Below are 25,124 nucleotides of genomic sequence, written 5' to 3' on the forward strand. Positions count from 1 at the left end.
CAGCAGATGTTGGCAATTTGATCTCTTGTTCCTCTGCCTTTTCTAAAACCAGCTTGAACATCAGGAAGTTCACAGTTCACATATTGCTGAAGCCTGGCTTGGAGAATTTTGAGCTTTACTTTACTAGCGTGTGAGATGAGTGCAATTGTGTGGTAGTTTGAGCATTCTTTGGCATTACCCTTCTTTGGGATTGGAATGAAAACTGACTTTTTCCAGTCCTGTGGCCACTGCTGAGTTTTCCAAATTTGCTGGCATATTGAGTGCAGCACTTTCTATTTTCTTAGCAACTTTCAAATATACAATTCAATATTATTAGTCATCATGCTGTACTACTACATGATTTATTTCATTCTAGTCATTTCCCATGAAATTTAAACCCTTTCATTGTTATTTATTTGCACATTGTTGAGTAATCTCATAGAAAAAGAACAAATGCAAGTGAGCACGTGGAATCCTTCACTACTTTAAAGTAGTCTCTCTAATATAATTTTAAGTTTACACTTTAACTGAGTGAATTTAGGAAGGACTCTTAGAGGTACATCTCTGCTCTTTTATATTTCTGACATCCCTGTCTCAGAATTTTTTGTGAGTTCATCTTCTTCCTCGTCATTTTCATTTTCCAGGCTCTCCCTGGAGATCTTACTTGCTACCTTTGTTTAATTTCTTAATGTGAAACCTGTATTTTGGGTTAAGCTTGTGGGATCTTAGTTCCCTGACTAGGGATTGAACCCAGCCCGATAGTGAAAGCACTGTGTCCAAACCACTGGGGAATTCCCATTGGGTGAATTTTAAAAACGATGATGATGATAAAGACTGTTATGTAGCGTTCAAGTAAATATATTTCTAGATGTGAATCCTAACTCTATCATTTGCAGGCATTGTGATCTGGGTAAATTAACTTACTTTACCTCTCTGAGCATTCAATTTTCAGCTTTAAAATGTGATAACAATTTGCACATCTCAGGACTGTTGTAAACATTAAGTTCAAAGGTGAATACAAAGTCCTCCTCACAGTTCCTGGTTCTTAAGAAGCAATAGCAATAACTAATAGATGTAATTATGCAGAGTATAGCTTTGCCAAGGCGTGCTGGCACCTTTGTGGCACCAATGAGTTTACAATCAAGTTTTCTTGGCTCAGTCGCATCCCTACTTCCTGTCATTCACACTGAAACCCTTGCTTTCCCTAAACAAATCAATAACTGAGTTTGGGGATGCTTACCCATCAAGTTACACCTCATTTACATCTCTCCTGTGTGACTTCTCTCCATCTGTTGTGAATTTGTCATCATAGACATGGTCTCCTCATCTTACCATCCAGCCTTATCTTAAGAGCATGACTGTCAGCTTATCCTTCCCTAAGGTGTAAATCTAATCCCGGTGATTCCTTGCTTAAAACACTTCAGTGTGATCTGAGGGAAGAGAAGAAGCTTAATGTACAATTAAATTTTTAAAGTTTTTCTTTTTTTTTTTAATCCTGGTCTTGGTGCAAATGTTAGTTATGCCTTATTCATATCACAGTTAGGTCACCACTCTGTGACATGGTCTGTATTCATGCTGTCCTAGAAACTTTTGTAATTATTTGTTGCAGACTTGTGACTGTCCCTCTTAACTTTCTTTTATGTAAGTAATTTGTAAAACGTTTCTTAAAATTTTCGCTTTTGCTTATTTAATTTTGAATAAAAGCTAAATTCGTAATACTTCTTTTCTTAATTATTAGAAAGAAAGAAAGTAAAAGTCACTCAGTCATGTCCAACTCTTTGAAATCCCATGGACTATACAGTCCATGGAATTCTCCAGGCCAGAATACTGGAGTGTGTAGTCTTTCCCTTTTCCAGGGAATCTTCCTAACCCAGGTCTCCCTAATTGCAGGTGGATTCTTTACCAGCTGAGTCACCAGGGAATGTTAAAAAAAAAAAAAAGAACAGATGAGCTTTCTTTACTGTTTTGTGCTGTAAGATGTAAATAATATAGCTTTCAAAATATTTTTGAAATTTTTTGGGGGTCATTTTTTGACTGAACAGTCAAGTGTCTTAAGGAAGCTCTAGGCCCATCCTCTAAAGCACATTTTGCAACCTCTTAAAAATCTGTCCCTAGTTGCTGTGTGAGGTAGGGAGCTCAACATGGTGCTTTGTGACAACCTAGAGGGGTGGGACAGGATGGGAGGGAGATTCAAGAGTGGGGGGACATATGTATGGGAGGGCACAATCGTACCTATGGTTGATCCATGTTAATGTATGGCAGAAATGAACACAACATTGTAAAGCAATTATCCTCCAATTAAAAATAAATTTAAAAAAATCTATGTTCCTTTAGGATTAAAAAAAAAACCCTTCAGGGGTCCTGATTGCAGCAGGGAATACAGAACCCCTACCAGACTTGCCCCACGTCTTCTTTCTAAGCACTCTTCCCACCCCCCTCCCTCCTTACATTATACTCTGACCCAGCAGGGCAGGGCGGAAGGCCTGCAATTTCCCGAATTAGCCACACCTAGAATCAAGGTTCAGGGTGACACCTGCCAGCAATGCCACCCACCTCCTGGTATTCCCGGATCCACCCCTACCCCACCTTCTTTACCTGGCAGACACGTACACTTATCCTTCAACTCATGTTTTAATCATCATCTCCTGATAAGTTTAGATATTTTCCCCAGGTGTCAAGACCTTGCTAACACTTTATAGCTCCCTCTTCACTACTAGACTGTGGCCAGGTTTTTCATTTCTCTATTCAAAGGAACAGTTCCTGGATTAAAAGATGTTAGATAAATACCTTTACAAACAAAGTCAAATCACTGAAAACTATCCAATTCATATTGAAACTCTGACTGGGAAATAGATTGGTAAACAGTTAAGTTTCTCTGAACAGAAGGTTCTCCATTGCACACATAGCTAGAGTTATAATGTAACTTACTCTGTTTCACTGTACAAAATAAAATTCCCACGGTGCCTGTCAAGCTACACAGCATCTTTTATAGTCACACTGGAAATATTTGTTTCATTCATGCAACAGGTTAGATACGTGTGCCCTTTTAGAAAGAATCTGGTCATTTTCTGTACTCTCAAAGAGGATAAAATCTAGACTAGGTATTAGCACCTTTCGAGAGAAACTCTCCTCCTCCCTGTACTGAAATCCTCAGCTCCAGGGTCTGGTGAAACTCCCTCACAGAGGACCATGATTCTCTGATTAAAGCCAGAATCCAGGACACATCCTCTCTGCTTTGGGGTCAGTGATGATGTCCCTCGCTCTTTGGCAATGGGGCTTTCTTTCTCCCCGCCATTGGACTTCAGGACTCCAGGGCTGAAAAGTCCCCCCGTTAAATATGTTTTCTTTCTCCACCAACACCCTTTCCTTCCTCCCTCCCGTATTCATTTCCTTCTGGTGTTCTAATAGAGTACAATAAACACAGCAGCTTAAAACAACACCAATGTGTTTTCTTACAGTTCTGGAAGTCAGAAGTCTGAGATGTGTCTTGCTGGATTAAAAACAAAGGGTAGGCAGGCTGTGTTTCTCTCTGGAGTTTCCAGGGAACCATATGTTTCCCTGCTTTCCAGCCTCTAGAGGCCACACACTTTCCTTGGCTCCAGGCCATCTTACTTCTCGTCAAAGCCAGCAACTAACTGCAGACTGTATCCTTCTTACATTGCTTTACTTTAATCTTCTCTTATGCTTCCTTCTTCCACTTGTAAGAATTACATTGTGATTCCATCGGCCCACTGAGTAATGCCTAATAATCTCCCTATCTCAAGCAATTTAACTTTATCAACATCTGCAAAGTCTCTTTGCCATATCATGTAACATATTCTCAGGTTCTGAGCAGCAGGACATGGGAATCTTTGAGGGGCACGGTCTTTCTGCTGTCTATCACATTCACCATTTCCATGATGATTATCATTTTAATGCAAACGTATACAGCAATCTGTTCTCCATTTTTATCAATTAATTTATTAATTTAATAGATATTTATTGATTGCTTTGATGACAAAAATGAGTTATAGTGTCTCTGTGTGCTGCGTGCTAAGTCACTTCAGCAGTGGCCGACTCTTTGTGACCCCCATGGACTGTAGCCCCCCAGGCTCCTCTGTCCATGGGGTTCTCCAGGCAAGAATACTAGAGTGGGTTGCCATTTCCTTCTCCAGGGGATCTTCCCAACGCAGGGATCGAACCCACGTCTCTTATGTCTCCTGCATTAGCAGCTGGGTTCTTTACCACTAGAGCCATCTGGGAAGCACTGAAGTACCTCTGCTCACAGTCTAATACACAAAATATGCCACTGAGCAAATACGTACAAAAACCAGGTGACAAGAGCTGGGCCTCCTCCAATTTCCCTGTCAGCCCTGGCAGGAACTTTTTTCTTTTAACATTAAATTTGTGTTTATTCTTTTTAATATACAATTTTTAAAGGTTCTACTTGGCAGGAACTTAAAAAAATTTCAGAGTACAAAGGTTTCAGAGAGGAAACAGTGCTCAAGTCATCCCTGAAGGAGACAGGAGATTGGAAAGTTCGGAGAAGTCTCCTAAGGGCAGGCTTCTCCAGACTCCTGGATTTACCAAATAGACATCAGAGAGGAAAAGATGCCGGACAGAGAGGACAGCATGTGCCGAGGCTCTAGACTGTGAGAAAGTGGGTAGGACTTGGGAAACTGTTATTAGTTTGGTATCTTTAGAGCAGTGCTGTCCAACAGAACTTTCTGCACAGGTGGAAATATTCTGTATCTGTGATGCTCTTCATGGCTACCACTGGCCACATGTGGCTCTTGGGCCCTTGAGATGTGGCTAGTTGACAGCGAGACCAGGTTTTTAATTTAATTGAAATTAATGTAAATCTAAAGAGTTGCAGGTGACAAGTGACTGCCATAGTGTCAGCACAGCTAAGCACATAGGATATCTCTAGGGAATGATGGGAGGGGACAAAGCTGGAGAGATGAGTGGGGGTTAGATTACAAGACGTCTTTTTTTAAATTTTTTGCTATGCAGGGAATTACAAATTTATTTTTCAGAAATGTAGTTTTTAAATGGTGTTCCATGGATATCACTGGTTCTGTGGAGGTTACTTAGAGCTGCTGTCAGGGCTGGAAGGAAAGGTGGGGGAGATCCAGGAAGGCTGCATGGGTGTGTGGAGGTCTGTTCCTCCTCCTCCCATCAACCATTGCATGAGACTTCTCTTTTAGCTGGGCAGTACATTTTATCAGGTTAATATACTGGGGCTTTGTGTACAATATTAAGGAGGGAAATGACTGATTTCGGGGATGCTGGGAAATGGGATGATGGATTTGCCTTTCTGATAAGTCACTCTGGCTGGAGATTAGATTTCGGCCATAAGGAAGGAACTGGAGGCAGAGCAAGAATTGGGAGTTGGTCTTAAAATAGTTTGGACAAGAGATGGTGCTGCCTAAGCTAAGTGGCTGTGGCTCAGTGAGTGGGGGTCAGATTAAAAGGGGGCCCATAAGAACAACTACATACTCAATATTGTAAGGAACATGGCAGACCATTGCCCACAGAGAGAACTGAATTAAAGCAATTTGTAACAAAAAATAAAATAAAATAAAGGAGGCCCAGGAGGGAGATTAGACAGGCCTTGAAGAGTGATTATATACTGGGAATAAGAAAGAGGAAAGAATCTATGATCACTATGTTAGGTTTCAGCTATGGGAGAATGAGTAAACAGATGTGCTCAGGGAACACAGGAAGATGAAAAATTAAGGAGAAAAAATAAGATGAACATCGAGAAGCTTGTCTGTTTACACCTCAGACTACTTGCTACTGAGAATATTTTTATCATGGCTAATGACACAAGGTGGGCTTCCCTGGTGGCTCAGTGGTAAAGAATCCACTTACCAGTGTAGGAGACCTGGGTTCGAACCCTGGGTTGGGAAGATCCCCTGGAGAAGGAAATGGCAACTTACTCCCGTGTTCTTGCCTGGGAAATCCCATGAACAGAGGAGCCTATCCACGGGGTCCCATAAGAGTCAGACACAACAGTGACTAAACCACAACAATAACAACAAATCAAACAAGAGCCTGAGCCAGGTAAGCTCAGGATTACAGACTGGCCCTTCCCAGCCTGAGCTGGGTTGACTGTGGATGGCACCCTGCTATGGGATGAAGGATTGGAAATGACTGAAGACAAATGGTGGGTGCTATAGACAGGCTGATGCCATCCCAATCAGCAACACACCAGACTTGTGTTTTCCAGGTAGCCCTTGGATCTTTGACACAAGAAATGCAGTTGAGAGAGCCAGGTGGAGTCCACATTTTCAACAACTCACTAGGTGATCCTCGTGTACCCTGGGGTTGGAAACCCACATACATAGGGATGGTTTGCATAGACTTTCTGCCCTTAGAAAACCAGAAAGAAACTCAGGTCAGGGTAGAGATTTTAAGAATTGAGTGCCAAAATCATTTCAGGTACCTGGCCCAATGTGGTGGGCACACCTGTATTCACACAGAAGCAGGCCCTGCTGTGGGTCCAGCAGAGCAGATCAGATGGACGCTCCCAGGGAGGATGCGGAGGAGCGACAGAGCCTTTGATGGTGTGAGCAGAACTAACTTGTTTGCAGGTAAGCACACGTGAGGCACATCTGGGAGCCTGTGGGAGAAATGGACTTAAAGGGAACCAGAAATCCTGCCTGAGCTGGAGGGGACAGTTGCTAAAGTAAGCATTATTATGGTTAATGTGACCTCATCTGCATGTTCCCCTGGTGAAGCCAGGATGAAATCAGAGTACAAGTATAGAAGAGGAAGCTGAGGTTCACAGATTTTAAGTCTGTTCATTTCTTTCTTTCTTTTATTTTTTTGGTCTTTTTCTTTTTTTAATTGTCTGAGATAACACAGCTGCTTAGTGAAGTTCTGACTCAGGTCTGCCTAACTCCAAAGCTCAAGATTTTGCTACTATGCTTCCATGTGATGAGGTTCAAAGCTCTCCTGACAACTTGAAAATAACAGCAGGGTGGGACATTCTCCAAGTTTGAACTCATTGTTTGTTTGCTCTTAGAAAAACTTCCTCTGATTAACTCAAACTTGTACCATTGAGTTCAGTATAATGTTTTTGAATGGGGTGGGCAAGAAGGTTACTCATTATTGATACAAACTGAGTCCCAATACATTGTGCTTAAATTACTTTTGCTAATTTTTCTCACAATACTCTTGAAAATCATTTATTAATTCAATTGTTATGTAAAAGGAAGACATAAGTGAAAAGGATATAGCCAGAAAGACATTTTTTTAAGTTTAAATGCTCAAATATAGAGCTACAGTATGGGTTTCCAATGCAGTCTGAATAATCTTAAAAGAAAAGAGAGCCTTGTGCTTAAGGGATGAGAAGCAAAATCTTTTTAGTTCTATGTCAATTGTTGGCTACTTTCCTGAAAACATTTTAAGATTTCTCTGGAGACAAGGCAAGTCATAACAAGAACACTCAATACACGTTAGTTTTGAATACTTGACTAGCTCAAAGCAAAATGGTGGTTTCATTCAAGTAAAAAAAAAAAAAAGAAGTTGTCAAGAAAGGCGCTTGTCAAGAATTTGTCAAGAACTAATGGGTACAAACTTTCTTTTGGTGGTTATGAAGATGTTCTCAAATTAGACATTATGGAATTAGATGGCTGCATAATTGTGAATACACTAAAAACCACCGTTTTATAACAAGATGACTTTATGTTATGTGAATTATATCTCAGTAAAGCTGTTATAAAATAAAATAGTAGCCAAAGGTCACAGGAAGATTTAGACATAACACAAACATACACACACACACACGCCCCACTCAAAAATTTATGGAACTAAAATGTTTCTAATTAAAAATTAAAAGATGAGTTGATCACTGCTGAAACCCAAATTAGTTGCTTGGGGAAATTTTTTTAAATCATAGAGACAGAGAAAAATATAAGAAGAAAAAGAAATCATGACGGAAAGAAATTAAAAGCTTGGAAGATATAACTAAAAATAACATCAGTTCAGTTTAGTTCAGTCCCTCAGTCATGTCTGCCTCTTTGCGACCCAATGGACTACAGCACGCCAGGCCTCCCTGTCCATCACCAACTCCGGGAGCCCACCCAAACTCGTGTCCATTGAGTCGGTGATGCCATCCAACCATCTCATTCTCTGTACTCCCCTTCTCCTCCTGCCCTCAATCTTTCCCGGCATCAGTTCAGTTCAGTCGCTCAGTTGTGTCTGATTCTTTGTGACCCCATGGGCCGCAGCACGCCAGGCCTCCCTGTCCATCACCAACTCCTGGAGTTCACTCAGACTCACGTCCATCGAGTCAGTGATGCCATCCAGCCATCTCATCCTCTGTCATCCCCTTCTCCTCCTGCCCCCAATCCCTCCCAGCATCAGAGTCTTTTCCAATGAGTCAACCCTTCGCATGAGGTGGCCAAAGTACTGGAGTTTCAGCTTCAGCATCATTCCATCCAAAGAAAGCCCAGGGCTGATCTCCTTCAGAATGGACTGGTTGGATCTTCTTGCAGTCCAAGGGACTTTCAAGAGTCTTCTCCAACACCACAGTTCAAAAGCGTCAATTATTCAGAGCTCAGCTTTCTTCACAGTCCAACTCTCACATCCATACATGACCACAGGAAAAACCATAGCCTTGACTAGACGGACCTTTGTTGGCAAAGTAATGTCTCTGCTTTTGAATATGCTATCTAGGTTGGTCATAACTTTCCTTTCAGGGAGTAAGCGTCTTTTAATTTCATGGCTGCAGTCACCATCTGCAGTGATCTTGGAGCCCCCCAAAATAAACTCTGATACTGTTTCTGCTGTTTCCCCATCTATTTCTCTTGAAGTGATGGGACCAGATGCCATGATCTTCACTTTCTGAATGTTGAGTTTTAAGCCAACTTTTTCACTCTCCTCTTTCACCTTCGTCAAGAGGCTTTTCAGTTCCTCTTCACTTTCTGCCATAAGGGTGGTGTCATCTGCATATCTGAGGTTATTGATATCTCTCCCGGCAATGTTGATTCCAGCTTGCGCTTCTTCCAGCCCAGCATTTCTCATGATGTACTCTGCATAGAAGTTAAATAAACAGGGTGACAATATACAGCCTTGACGTACTCCTTTTCCTATTTGGAACCAGTCTGTTGTTCCATGTCCAGTTCTAACTGTTGCTTCCTGACCTGCATATAGGTTTCTCAAGAGGCAGATCAGGTGGTCTGGTATTCCCATCTCTTTCAGAATTTTCCACAGTTTATTGCGATCCAACAGTCAAAGGCTTTGGCATAGTCAATAAAGCAGAAATAGATGTTTTTCTGGAACTCTCTTGCTTTTTCCATGATCCAGTGGATGTTGGCAATTTGGTCTCTGGTTCCTCTGCCTTTTCCAAAACCAGCTTGAATATCTGGAAGTTCATGGTTCACGTATTGCTGAAGCCTGGCTTGGAGAATTTTGAGCATTATTTTACTAGCATGTGAGATGAGTGCAATTGTGCGGTAGTCTGAGCATTCTTTGGCATTGCCTTTCTTTGAGATTGGAATAAAAACTGACCTTTTCCAGTCCTGTGGCCACTGCTGAGTTTTCCAAATTTGCTGGCATATTGAGTACAGCACTTTCACAGCATCATCTTTCAGGATTTGAAATAGCTCAATTGGAATTCCATCACCTCCACTAGCTTTGTTTGTAGTGATGCTTTCTAAGGCCCACTTGACTTTACATTCCAGGATGTCTGGCTCTAGGTCAATGATCAAATGAGTCAGCTCTTCACATTAGGTGGCCAAAGTATTGGAATTCAGCTTCCACATCAATCCTTCCAATGAACACCCAGGACTGATCTCCTTTAGGATGGACTGGTTGGATCTCCTTGTAGTCCAAGGGACTCTCAAGAGTCTTCTCCAATACCACAGTTCAAAAGCATCAATTCTTTGGTGCTCAGCTTTCTTTATAGTCCAACTTTCACATCCATGCCTGACCACTGGAAAAACCAGTAGCCTTGACTAGACGGACCTTTGCTCACAAAGTAATGTCTCTGCTTTTTAATATGCTGTCTAAGTTGGTCATAACTTTCCTTCCAAGGAGTAAGTATCTTTTAATTTCATGGTTGCGGACACCATCTGCAGTGATTTTGGAGCCCCAAAAAATAAAGTCTGACACTGTTTCCACTGTTTCCCTATCTATTTGCCATGAATATAAACAGCAAATTTCTAGAACAAAATACATGTGTTTTAAAATTCATATGGAAAGGCAAGAGACCCAGAATAGACAAAATAGTCTTGAAGAAGAAGAACAAAATTGCAAAATTCATGCTTACTTCAAACCTTACTAAAAAGCTACAGTAATCAAGTAATACAACTGGTTGTATTAGTTTAAGGAAAAGACTTAAACCAATTTAAAGTTTACTGGTTTAAGGAAAGACATATAGATCAATGTATTACAGTTGAGAGTCCAGAAATAGACCTATTTATGTTCAATAGATTTCAGATGAGGGTGTCAAGACAATTCAGTAAGGGAAAGAAAAGTCTTCCTCAAAATGGTGCTGAAGCAATGAAATATCTTCATGCAAAAAGTGAACTTGGGGACTTCCCTGGTGATCCAGTGGTTAAGACTCTGCCTGCCAATGCAGGAGACCCAAGTTCCATCCCTGATCTAGGAAGATCCCATATGCTGTACAGCAGTTAAGCCTGTGCACCACAGTTACTGAGCCTGCGCTCTGGAGTGCATGAGCCACAACTGCTGAGCCTGAGCTGCAACTCTTGCAGGAAGGTGGACCCCTTCCAGGGCCCAAAACTGGCTCTTGTCTGACACTCGGAAATGAATCATCCGAGGAGACACATGTGCTGACAAAGCAAGAGATTTTATTGGGAAAAGGCACCCGGGTGAGAGCAGTAGGGTAAGGGAACCCAGGAGAACTGCTCTGTGCGTGGCTGGCAGTCTTGGGTTTTATGGTGATGGGATTAGTTTCTGGGTGGTCTTTGGCCAATCATTCTAATTCAGAGCCTTTTCTGATGGTGCACGCATCGCTCAGCCAAGATGGATGCTAGCGAGAGGGATTCTGGGAAGCGGACAGACACGTGGTGTCTCCTTTTAACCTTTTCCAAATTCTTCCTGTTGGTGGTGGCTTATTAGTTCTGTATTCCTTATTAGGATCTCCTGTCATAAAATAACTCATGCAAATGGTTACTATGGTGCCTGGCCAGGGTGGGCGGTTTCAATCAGTGTGCTTCCCCTAACGTAACTGCTGAAGCCCATGTGCCTAAAGTCGGTGCTCTGCAACAAGAGAATCTACTATAATGAGAAGCCTGCGCGTCACAATGAAGACCCAGAGCAACCAAAAATTAATTAATGTAAAAAACGAACTTGGGGCTCTATTTCATGCCATACATAAAAATTAGCTCAAAATGGACCACAGACACAAATGAAATCACTAAAACTATAAAAATCTCAAAACAAAATATAGGATTAAATCTTTGTGACTTTGTTCTAATCAAAATTCTCTAAATATGATGCAAAAAGCACAACAACAACAATAAAAAGATAAACTGTATTACATGAAAATTTAAAACTTTTGTGCTGTAAATGATACCACTAAGAAAGGTAGCTTACAGAATGGAGAAGATATTTACAAATCATGTATCTGATGAGGAATTTGTATCCAGAATATACTAAAAACTCTAATAACCCAGCAATAGAAATACAAATAACCCAAATTTAAAAAAGCAAAGAATTTGAATAGACATTTCTGCAAAGAAGATATCCAAATGACTAATAAACACATGAAAAGATACTCAACATTATTAGTCATTAGGGAAATACAAGTCAAAAGCACATTTACTAGGATAACTTTAAACAATAAAAGACAATAACAAGTGTTGGTGAAGATATGGAGAAATTGGAACCTTTATACCGTGCTGGTTGGGAATGTAAAATGGTGCAGTCACTTTGGGAAATATTTTGACAGTTCCTCATGAAGATAAATATAGAGTTACCCATAGTATGGGCTTCCTTGATAGCTCAACTGGTAAAGAATCTGCCTGTAATGCAGGAGACCCTGGTTCGATCCCTGGGCCAGGAAGATCCGCTGGAGAAGGGATAGGCTACCTACTCCACTATTCTTGGGCTTTCCTTGTGGCTCAGCTGGTAAAAAATCCACTCCTGCAATGCAGGAGACCTGTGTTTGATCCTCAGGTTGGGAAGATCCCCTGCAGAATGCAAAGGCTACCCACTCCAGTATTCTGGCCTGGAGAAGTCCATGGACTACACCTCATGGGGTCACAAAGAATCAGATATGACTGAGAGACTTTCACTACTCATAGTATCTAGAAATTATAGCTAAGAGAGATGGAAGCATACATCCAACAAAAATGTGTATATCTGTGTTCACAGCAGCATTGTTCGTAATAACTCCAAATTGGAAACCATTGTGGTTTATATAGTATATATGACAATAAAAGGAATTAAGTACTGTTATACATAAGAATATGGATTAACTTTGAAAACACCATGCTACAAGAAAGATGCCCATAACAAAAGACCATCTATTGTATGATTTCATGTATGTCAATGTCCAGAATAGGCAGATCTATAGAGAGAGAACATAGATTAGTGAGTGCCTAAGGCCAAGGTCAGGGAGGATAGAGAGTGATCGCTGAGTACAGGGTATTCTTGCCTGGGAGATCCCATGGACAAAGGAGCCTGGAGGGCTACAATCCATGGGGTTGCCAAAGAGTCAAATATGACTGAATGACTCAACAACAACAACAACAGGGTTTTGTGGGGGGCAGTATGGCAAACGTGTTCTAAAATTAGATTGTGAAGATGGTTGAGAAAATCTGTATATTAAAAACATTGCATCGTTGTCAGGAAGCATTAACAGGAGGCTTCCTGTGTGCTGTTTTGGATTTGTCAGGAATTCTCTGTTCCTTATTAATTCCTGAGTATTCAGGGATTAAGAAGAGAGGCAAGCCTCTCCCTGGGGCTGAGGAATCCAGGCATTTCCTTCATTAGTTTTTCTATACGGTGATAAGTACCCTCTTCCGTTTTATGAACCATATGGTAAAAGTGATTATTTACAACCCTCTCTCTTTCATATGGATGACCTCATGTTTCCTTGTGAGATTTGATTTTATCTCTGCTGAAAATGGCTATCTTATAAGACAGTATAAATACCTACACAATGTTAAATAAAACACCTTTGCTCCATCAGAGCTTTGGTCCCCATGTCTTGCTTTCTTTCTCTCTCTCTCTCTCTCAGGCTATTTCTTTGGAGCACAGAGACTTTCTGAGTTCACTTTCCTGCCCAGGCTTCTAAGACCCTCTAGAGAAGGTGCTCTGCGCCTTCACCCCATGAGAGGGCGCCTGAGGCATCCGTGAACAGAGCAAGCCCGGTGTCAGGGCCTTTATTGGCTTTCTGCGTAAACCAAGAAATACCAGCCTCTTTCTCTCTCCTTTACTTTCTTATCGGTCCACTCCGGACCACCAGGTTCCGGTCCATTAAAGGACCTATGCTGCTGCTGCTGCTGCTAAGTTGCTTCAGTCGTGTCCGACTCTGTGCGACCCCATAGATGGCAGCCCACCAGGCTTCCCTGCCCCTGGGATTCTCCAGGCAAGAACACTGGAGTGGGTTGCCATTTCCTTCTCCAATGCATGAAAGTGAAAAGTGAAAGTGAAGTCGTTCAGTCGTGCCCGACTGTTAGCAACCCCATGGACTGCAGCCTACCAGGCTCCTCTGTCCATGGATTTTCCAGGCAAGAGTACTGGAGTAGGGTGCCATTGCCTTCTCAACACATTGTAATTTTACATAATTATAAATTAAAAAATACTTGTAAATTTTATGATATGACCTATCTCTCAGTGAAGATATTAAGAAAAAGTCAAGAAAATGAATACAAATTATGCGGTTATTTCACATTCCGGAATCCCATTAATTAAAACTCCCATGTCTTGTTACTTCTCTAGATTTCTAAGCCAGATGATAATAAACTTGTGCTTACCTAGGAATTTCCTGGGCATACTCTGGATGGGAACACTTTAGTGGATTGGGAGCCTTAGAAATTCTGATAGACGCGTACCATCTTTTGATCAACAAAGTTGGTCAAGGGAATTATTACTTTAGAAATACTGGCTTTCTGAAAGATGAAATCTTTCAAAATTTAATATTAGTAGGGAAAATTAATAACAGGGATTTTTGGTAGTGGGAGCAATGTAAAAGAAGTTTGCAAGGCCTAAAGGATATAGGAGCAGAGCATGCATGATTTAGCAGGTGTTGATTGAACACCTACTATTTATGAGAAGTGGTTAGGCACTGGAAAGAAAGACCTACAGGCTGAATGCCTGTCTTATGGAAACTTACAGTCTGAGAAGAGAAAAAAAACACATTGAAGATTGTATGTCCAGTGCTGTAGGGAGAGTATGCAAGGAAACTACCAATGGAGAGACCAGGACGGCTCCTAGGAGTTGTTTTTAGGAAGGGCTCTGGGTTGGGGTGAGATGGGCTCTCGGGCGTAGTCATCTGCCATATGTATCCAGAAGAAAGACACACAGACAGGGAGAGCCAGTGTCTGAAAAGCCTCACAAAAGATTGTTCTCTCTTGAGATATTGTGTTCAAGTTTCTTTGAGGAAGGAACTATTTTAAGAGGCAAATATTTGAGCTTGAGAAGAAACTGCCTTGACTCATTATTTCCTCCTTAAGCAGTAACACCTCAGAGGACTGCTAAAATATAGAGAGAGGAGAAGCCACATTAGTCCTCATTTTCTCTTCTGTTCTCATCTTTTGTCACATTTGGGTAAATTAAACAACCAAAATTCTTTATTCATAGTAGCAGTCATTATATATATATATATATCTTTTACTTTGCACAAAATTTTACATTTCTTTAAAAATCTATTTCAAGTATACATAAAGAAAACCATCTAATGAAATTCCATCTTCCTGCCAAAAGAGAGAACATACTTCATATATACTTTATATATTCTATCAGCATTTCTTTTCTGCTTCTTAAACTCTAGATTGTTTTTTTATTCACCACGATCAATGCTATGTTTCTTTCATGTATTTTCACAGTTTTTGAAATATTTCTGAAAAACTTTCTCTTTGCCTCAGTTTCATAACGGAAAAATTACTGGGTTAGACTAGAAATGATCTTTACATGTCTTTTCCCTTTAACACCATTAAATTCAGAGCTATCTTCAACCTTGTAGTAACTGCTTGAATCCACCAGATGTCAATGCAACATAGCAACCTATTTTTTTGTCATTTAGGCCACTTGGATCCTAGATTTAAAATCAGAGGATTAATGGCCATAGTAATTTTCATTTGTGTTATGTAAATTTAGTAAAAGATAAATGTAAAATAATCCTGTTTAAAAAGATCATGAATAAACCTGTTCTACTTCAAAGGCTAGAAGCTTAACTCTACTACAGGTAGTATTTTTTTCAGTTTCCTCTTCCCATTGTTTAAGCATTCATGTCCTCTTCTACAAATCAGCACTTGCAGGCTATTTCCTATCAGATAAGCAAGTGGCAAAAACATTTGAAAACAGTTATTCATCCACTGGGGGTGTGTATGCTCAGTCATGGCCGACTCTGCAACCCCATGGATTGTAGCTCACCAGGCTCCTCTGTCCATGGAATTTTCTAGGCAAGAATAAGAGTGGGTTGCCAGTTCCTTCTCCAGGGGATCGTCCCAACCCAGGGATCAACCTGAGTCTCCTGCATTGGCAGGTGGATTCTTTACCACTGGCACCATCTGAGAAGCCCACTAAATAATAGTTTACCATTTGGTTTGTTTAAGAGAAATTTATTCAATATAATCAGAGTTAATAGTCTTGCCAAAAAAGTATAATGTTTAGAGTTAAATTATATATTGTGTGAAATTATTTATTAAATTGATTTAGTAATCTGCTCCATGACATATTTTAATTCCTTTATGATAAATTATTATTTATTTGCAGATAAACATAAACATAGTATTCTTTCCCTCCCCTTGAAAAAAGGAATGATAATAAAAATGATTATGAATATAGAATGCTATCATGTTTAAATCAGAATGTTGGGAATAGTAGTTAATTTTTTTTTCATTAAAATTTCAAGTGAGGTAGTGTGAGAATTACTGATATTTCAGTTTAGTTTTTTTAAACAAAAATTCTACCCTTTTACTTGTTTTGTTGTTCAGTCGCTAAGCCGTGTCCAACTCTCTGCAACATCATTGACTGCAGTGCACCAGGCTTCCCTGTCTTTCACTATCTCCCGGAGTTTGCTCAAACTTATGTCCATTGATTGAGTCAGTGATGACATCCCACCATGTCATTTTCTGTTGCCTCTTTCTTCTCCTGCCCCCAGTCTTTCCCAGCATCAAGGTCTTTTCCAAAGAGTTGGATCTTTGCATCAGGTGGCCAAAGTATTGGAGCTTCAGCTTTAGTATCAGTCTTTCCAACCAATAGTCTAAGTTGATTTCCTTTAGGATTGAAAGGTATGATCTCCTTGCTGTCCAAGGGACTCTCAAGAGTCTTCTCCACACCGCAATTTGAAAGCATCAATTCTTCAGCACCCGGCCTTCTTTATGGTCCAACTCTCACATCTGTACATGACTCCTGGAAAAACCATAGCTTTGACTAGATGGACCTTTGTTCATAAAGTAATGTCTCTGCTTTTTAATACGCTATCTAGGCTGGTCATCGCTTGTGTACCATTACAAACAGCATGCTCAATGTTTGAACATCAAACACACGCACACAGACATACACACACATACACGGCACATAGTTTTTCCTAAACAGAAACTGTGAAAGCTAGTAAAAGCCCATCGTGGGAGAGAATAATACAAATCATTTCTCAGTTCCCTAAATCAGCAATGATCTGGGTTGCAACAGAAGGTGGGGCAAATCACTTGAGGTAACTATTAATAATTCAAAAAAAATAATTCAAATAAAAGTTTCACTTCACATTAATTACTGAACTATTTATGTTATAATCTCAATTTTAAACTGCTGATAAGAAAGTCTCCAATTTAGAATTACAGATTTCCAGTTAAGGTCAAAATAGTATCTATATTCATTGAGATTGCTTTCTATCTGCTTCAACAAATCTAAATCTCTATTTTACATTCTTTTTGTAGGAAATTCATTACTTAAAAAAAGTCATCAATTTAACAAAATGACATATTCTAGTTACAAATACTTTGTTGTTTGAACTTTAATACAGAGACTCAGTTTTTAACCCAGCAACTGTATTGTGGAAAGCTTCATTCTGCCTGATAAACGACATAGCTTGTAACGCTCCTGTAATTTTACATCTTTTTCTTGCACTTAACTTGTATGAGATTTCTAGGAAGTCACTGATAGATTTAGAAATCTAAACTTTTTATTAAAAGCTATATAGTTCTATTTCATATTTTAGATATACTTGGAACAGTGAACATGTGATAGCGACAGTCTCCAACCCTAACACAGGAAGGAAGGGTACATATGCTTTAGCAATTTCCTTCTGTGGGGAATTCCTCCTTCCAGAAATGGTTTGCAAAGGCTTTTATCGTGGTTATGAATGTTTACATTTGGGGGAAAAGATAACTGGAGAGGTAGGCCTGGAGGGTTGCAGTCTGAGGGGGAATCGTGTTCCAGACGCCCCTCACTGGCGTCTCCGTGGAGTAGTTACTCCTGAGAACCAAACAGCTGCCTAGTGAAAGTTTTAGATAAAAATTGCAGGAAAGCGCGAGGAATAGTATTAGGCCTATGTGAAAATGACAGTCGTATTTATAAATTACTTATTTATATCTTACCTGTTGAAAAACATTTGAGCTACCAAAAAAAATAAAAAGAAACAGAAAAGAATAGTGGTTATGGGGGGCTGCAGAATGGGCAGACTGGGAAGATGTTGGTCAAAGGATCCATACATGCACTTGGAAGGTAAGTTCGGGAGACCTAACAGCCCAGCATTGTGGTTATAGTCAACAATACTGTATCATCTACTTCAAGGTTGCTAAAATACTGGATTATAAATGTTTTCACCACCAAAGTAAATGATAATTATGTGATGTGATAAAGGTATTAGCTAATGCTAGGATGACAATCATATTGCAACATATAAATGTGTCGAGTCAGCATATTGTACTCCCTAAACTTACACAATATTACACATCAATTATGGGCTTCCTTGGTGGCTCAGATGGTGAAGAATCTGCTTGCAATGCAGGAGACATGGGTTTAATCCCCGGGTTGGTAAGATCGACTGGGGAAGGGAATGGCAGTATTCTTGCCTGGAGAATTCCATGGACAGAGGAGCCCATGGAGTCACAGAGTCGGACACGACTGAGTTACTAACACACACTTGTCAATTATATCTAAATTTTAGAAATGAAGACATAAAGGAAAAGTAGGAAGGAAATCAGTAGTGAACTAAACTAGTGTCAAGTTCTATGAAAACTCAATACAAAGGAGAAAGCAAAGGCCATCCTCTGCTAGCAAATTACCTTGCAACAGAAAATTAGTGTAAACACAAGTGAATGTGATTTAAACCTGATTTAATATTGCTATTTAGTGTGATATATATGTTATACATATATATAATACCAATATATACATATCTATTCTATATCTATATATCTGTTTATACTCCATCTTACCTTAATTGCTATCTAGTAATTTAAATTCATAAAGTTGTCATATCTTTAAAACAATTTAAAGAAATTTTATAATTATATAAGTAAAGTATTTCACTGCAGTACATTTGGAGAGTATTTTGCCTTGGAGTACAGCATTCTTTGGCATTGCCTTTTTTTGGGATTGGAATGAAAACTGACCATTTCCAGTCCTGTGGCCACTGCTGAGTTTTCCAAATTTGCTGGCATATTGAGTGCAGTTCCTCTGGTAGCTCTGATTTTCTTGAAGAGATCTCTAGTCTTTCCCATTCTGTTGTTTTCCTCTATTTCTCTGCATTGATTGCTGAAGAAGGCTTTCTTATCTCTTCTTGCTATTCTTTGGAACTCTGCATTCAGATGTTTATATCTTTCCTTTTCTCCTTTGCCTTTCACTTCTCTTCTTTTCACAGCTATTTGTAAGGCCTCCCCAGACAGCCATTTTGCTTTTTTGCATTTCTTTTCCATGGGGATGGTCTTGATCCCTGTCTCCTGTACAGTGTCACAAACCTCATTCCATAGTTCATCAGGCACTCTATCAGATCTAGGCCCTTAAATCTATTTCTCACTTCCACTGTATAATCATAAGGAATTTGATTTAGGTCATACCTAAATGGTTTAGTGGTTTTCCCTACTTTCTTCAATTTAAGTCTGAATTTGGCAATAAGGAGTTCATGGTCTGAGCCACAGTCAGCTCCTGGTCTTATTTTTGCTGACTGTATAGAGTTTCTCCATCTTTGGCTGCAAAGAATATAATCAACCTGATTTCAGTGTTGACCATCTGGTGATGTCCATGTATAGAGTCTTCTGTTCTGTTGCTGGAAGATGGTGTTTTTTATGACCAGTGCATTTTCATGGCAAAACTCTATCAGAGATACCAAAGGAACATTTCTTGCAAAGATGGGCTCGATAAAGGACAGAAATGGTATGGACCTAACAGAAGCAGAAGATATTAAGAAGAGATGGCAAGAATACACAGAAGAACTGTACAAAAAAGATCTTCATGACCCAGATAATCACGATGGTGTGATCACTCACCTAGAGCCAGACCTCCTGGAATGTGAAGTCAAGTGGGCCTTAGAAAGCATCACTACGAACAAAGCTAGTGGAAATGATGGAATTCCAGTTAAGCTATTCCAAATTCTGAAAGATGATGCTGTGAAAGTGCTGCACTCAATATGCCAGCAAATTTGGAAAACTCAGCAGTGGTCACAGGACTGGAAAAAGTCAGTTTTCATTCCAATCCCAAAGAAGGGCAATGCCAAAGAATGCTCAGACTACCGCACAATTGCACTCATCTCACACGCTAGTAAAGTAATGCTCAAAATTCTCCAAGCCAGGCTTCAGCAATATGTGAACAGTGAACTTCCTGATGTTCAAGCTGGTTTTCGAAAAGGCAGAGGAACCAGAGATCAAATTGCCAACATCCACTGGATCATAGAAAAAGCAAGAGAGTTCCAGAAAAACATCTATTTCTGCTTTATTGACTACGCCAAAGCCTTTGACTATTGGATCGCAATAAACTGTGGAAAATTCTGAAAGAGATGGGAATACCAGACCACCTGACCACCTCAAGAATTTCTCAAATTTCTTGAGAAATTTGTATGCAGGTCAGAAAGCAACAGTTAGAATTGGACATGGAACAACAGACTGGTTCCAAATAGGAAAAGGAGTACGTCAAGGCTGTATATTGTCACCCTGTTTATTTAACTTCTATGCAGAGTACATCATGAAAAACGCTGGGCTGGAAGAAGCACAAGCTGGAATCAAGATTGCCAGAAAAAATATCAATAACCTCAGATATGCAGATGACACCACCCTTATGGCAGAAAGTGAAGAGGAACTAAAGAGCCTCTTGATGAAAGTGAAAGTGGAGAGTGAAAAAGTTGGCTTAAAGCTCAACATTCAGAGAACAAAGATCATGGCATCCGGTCCCACCACTTCATGGGAAATAGATGGGGAAACAGGGGAAACAGTGTCAGACTTTGTTTTTCTGGGCTCCAAAATCACTACAGATGGTGACTGCAGTCATGAAATTAAAAGACACTTACTCCTTGGAAGGAAAGTTATGACCAACCTAGATAGCATATTCAAAAGCAGAGACATTACTTTGCCAACAAAGGTCCGTCTAGTCAAGGCTATGGTTTTTCCTGTGGTCATGTATGGATGTGAGAGTTGGACTGTGAAGAAGGCTGAGCGCTGAAGAATTGATGCCTTTGAACTGTGGTGTTGGAGAAGACTCTTGAGAGTCCCTTAGACTGCAAGGAGATCCAACCAGTCCATTCTGAAGGAGATCAGCCTTGGGATTTCTTTGGAAGGAATGATGCTAAAGCTGAAACTCCAGTACTTCGGCCACCTCATGCGAAGAGTTGACTCATTGGAAAAGACTCTGATGCTGGGAGCGATTGGGGGCAAGAGGAGAAGGGGACGACAGAGGATGAGATGGCTGGATGGCATCACTGACTCAATGGACGTGAGTCTGTGAACTCTGGGAGTTGGTGATGGACAGGGAGGCCTGGTGTGCCGCGATTCATGGGGTCGCAAAGAGTCGGACACGACTGAGCGACTGATCTGATCTGATCTGAGTGCAGTACTTTCACAGCATCATCTTTCAGAATTTGAAATAGCTCAACTGGAATTCCATCACCACCACTAGCTTTGTTCGTAGTGATGCTTTCTAAGGCCCACTTGACTTCACATTCCAGGAGTCTGGCTCTAGGTGAGTGATCACACCATCGTGCTTATCTGGGTTGTGAAGATCTTTTTTGTACAGTTCTTCTGTGTATTCTTGCCACCTCTTCTTAATATCTTCTGCTTCTGTTAGGTCCATACCATTTCTGTCCTTTATCGAGCCCATCTTTGCATGAAATGTTCCCTTGGTATCTCTAATTTTCCTGAAGAGATATCTAGTGTTTCCAATTCTGTTGTTTTCCTCTATTTCCTTGAAATGATCACTGAGGAATTCTTTCTTATCTATATAGTGGCAGACTTTATTTTTTTTTTTGGCTCCAAAATCACTGCAGATGGTGACTGCAGCCATGAAGTTAAAAGACGCTTACTCCTTGGAAGGAAAGTTATGACGAACCTAAACAGCATATTAAAAAGCAGAGACATTACTTTGTCAATAATGGTCCGTCTAGTCCAAGCTATAGTTTTTCCAGTAGTCATGTATGGACATGGGAGTTGGACTATATAGAAAGCTGAGTGCCGAAGAACTGATGCTTTTGAACTGTGGTATTGGAGAAGACTCTTGAGAGCCTCTTGGACTGCAATGAGATCCAACCATTCCATCCTAAAGGAGATCAATCCTGGATGTTCATTTGAAGGACTCATGCTGAAGCTGAAACTCCAATACTTTGGCCACCTGATGCAAAGAGCTGATTCATTTGAAAAGACCCTGATGCTGGGAAAGATTGAAGGCAGGATAAGGGGATGACAGAGGATGAGATGGTTGGATGGTTCACCGACTCAGTGGACAGAAATTTGGGTAAACTCCAGGAGTTGGGGATGGACAAGGAGGCCTGGTGCCCTGCAGTCCATGGGGTCACAAAGAGTTGAACTCGACTGAGTGACTGAACTGAACTGAATGAAGAAAACAAAAATTATGCTCAAACTTACCAATATTGTGGTTTATTTTTAAATGTTTATTTTAATAATTATACATATATGCATTCAAATATACATTTGAACCTTTGTATATGATATAAATATACAATATTTGCATTAAAATTGTATACATTTACATCACATGTACATCATATATCATTTCAGTTTTATCACAAAAAGCTTCCATTTCTTTAAATATGCTTCAGAAGCATCATTTCAACAGTGGAATAATATTCTATGAAATTCATGACAGAAATCATAACCTATTTTGCTGTATACCTGCTGCTGGATATTTTGATTATTGCTAATATTTCTCTGAACTCCGGCAGTAGGTGATGGACAGGGAGTCCTGGTGTGCTGCAATTCATGGAGTCGCAGAGAGTCGGACACAACTGAGTGATTGAGCTGAATTGAACTGAATGTTTCTCTTCTATAAATAACACTGCAATAAACATATTTACGTATACACCTGTCAGTCTATCTCTGATTATCTCTTTAGAAGTATAATAACTGATTTAAGTACTGTGAATATATGAATATTCACAATATAAGCCCCAATATATAAAAGTATATGACAATTTTCAGATAGATGTCAGTTTGTTTCCTTAAAACAATTTACATTCCTGAAAATACCATATGAGTGACTTAAATTAACATTTTAAAGTATATTTTTTCACTTCTACAGATTATAAGTAATATAGTGGCTTAATTGCATATTTCTGTAGTAATGAGTATGGTAATTTTTAATATATTTGTTGTAAGTAATGTGTTTTCAATCAAGAATTATATGTTCATGTTCTTCCTTATTAGAGTAATAGTGATTTTTAAATCCTTTTATTATGTACTAATGATGGCCGCCTCTTGTCAGAATTATTTCTATTCAATAAATGTTTACTTTTATATTTTTTTATGGTTTTCTGATTTTAAGTAAAAAAGTCTTAATTTTTTACATTGTTTTTCCTTTGTTATCTCTTTCATTGCCTTTACCTTAGAAAATTCTTTTGTATCTTCATACCAGTTTAAAAAAAGTCTGTTTTTACCTAGTACAAATTCTGTGATTGATCCATTAGTATGATGTAAGTTAAGTGCTCATCTTAATTATTTTTCAAATAGATAACGTTCTAAGTCTTTGCTGAATAAATACTCCATCTTCCTCGCACTTATAGTGCTTCTTTACAATATACCTATTTCTTATGTATTAGAATTTTTCAAACTGTTTTATTAATCTGTTCTAATAATCTGTCTTAATCCATCTATCAATACCATATCAATTATATAGAAATCTTACAATTCTTACAAGCATAACACTCTTTTCTAATGTTAGTTCAAATATTCCTGGGCTGTTCTTTCTTGTTGATTCTCCCATAATCGTGGAAAGTGTCTCCAATTTCACATAAAACCTCATTGTATGTTATTTTTATTTGGCTTTCATTAACATGTAAAATTAATTTAGGAGGAATTACAATCATGCATTGTGCTATCCATAAATGTGAAGTGTTTCTCATATTTTCAGCTTACCTTTTATTATTTCTCTGTGAAAGTTAACAGTTTTCTGTAAATAGGTCCTGCTCATATCTTTTATATAGTTTATAATTATGTTTTTTGTAGAAGTACATTGGAAAAATCTATGCTGATAAACTTATAATCCAAATAAAGCAAACTTCAAGGTGACTTTTGCAGTAAATTTGCTTTTGAATAAATAATAGTTTGATTATATTTAATCATATAGATCCATTTCAACTTTTATTTTAATGTGTATTCATACTTGAAATTTGTATTGTTGTGTAAAACTGATCTTTTCTACCAAAAATGATGTAATACTAAGTGCTGCATTTTATTACTATTATCCTAAGGACAGATTATTGGAGTTTATTGACTGAGAATAAATTTGCAAGCACTTAAAAAGAATACTCTGAATGAATAATATTCAGAGAGATTCTTAAGTAAATTTCTTCAAAAGGGTATATGTTAGTAAACCATTTTGTATCATTTCTTGAATCATGTAACACAGATATCCCTAATAAAATGGTAAAATAAAAATACTTCTTGAGGCATTTATGCTAATGCAAAACTACATATGAATTTATTCATGAATGTAATTTCAGGTTAAGATTTCTTCACACTTCAACATGTAAAAATGATAGAGTCCTTATTCGTCTAATTGTCAAACTCTGTTGTAGCAAAAATGTTATGCATATTATCATATTTTTTGTCTTAAATAGTGTCAGTAACAGGTATTGTACTTCAAATGTATAAATATTTCTATATTGGTGCATTATTTGGTGTAAAACACATTTTTTACATTTCTGTAAAGTATTGAAGGAATTTCCAGTCTTTCTGTATTGGGTTTTGGACACTGAGATCATTGTATTTTACTAGGGGTAAAAATAAAATTAAATAAAAATACCCCCAAAGCTGTATTTGTCAACCTTTCAATAAAAAAATGCTATGTGTTTATTTGCACAAAGACACAGAGTCAGTTAATTTGAGTTCAGTTTGAGATAGTTCACAAAACTATAAATCTCTTAGGGAAAACCATAATGGTACTACATTTCACACAAAATATTTTTAGCAATTAGTATCAATATTTAGAAGGTGATTTTAAGTGATTTGCATTTTGGATCGTGTCTATATATTAATATATATTTTATTTATAACATGTTACATTTAATAATAGTAACATATATTGAAATACATATATTTCAATATATGTATTGAACATATATTAAAATATGAATAACTAGAGCAAAGACATATTCCAATTAGGTAAAAGCTAGAGCTCTTATTTTAATTAAAATACATTCAATGGGTGAGACCAAACATCAAATTCCTTGAATTACATTTAAATACATACCATGCATTTTAAACTCATGCCATGGAATTTAAATTTATACCCATGGATTTAAATGCTTGCCACTCTATTTAAGGTTTATTTTCAAGAGATCTAAATTACTATGAAAATTT

The 25,124-nt window shown here is 38.7% G+C and overlaps 1 long non-coding RNA gene across 1 annotated transcript in view; it reads left to right on the plus strand.

The window, feature by feature from the left end:
* Positions 1–24,564, plus strand: part of LOC147366202 (uncharacterized) — a 70,606-nt gene extending 46,042 nt beyond the window's left edge. Inside the window, exons 2-3 of the long non-coding RNA XR_015132426.1 lie at positions 6,403–6,554; positions 22,490–24,564. This is a non-coding gene — a long non-coding RNA (uncharacterized LOC147366202). The remainder of the gene's footprint in view (positions 1–6,402; positions 6,555–22,489) is intronic.
* Positions 24,565–25,124: the final 560 nt, after the last annotated feature.

The sequence above is a fragment of the Bos grunniens genome, chromosome 9 (assembly GCF_055505025.1).
Source record: "Bos grunniens cultivar Pamir isolate PY7600 chromosome 9, Bosgru_T2T1.0, whole genome shotgun sequence".
NCBI classification, from domain to species: Eukaryota; Metazoa; Chordata; class Mammalia; order Artiodactyla; family Bovidae; genus Bos; species Bos grunniens.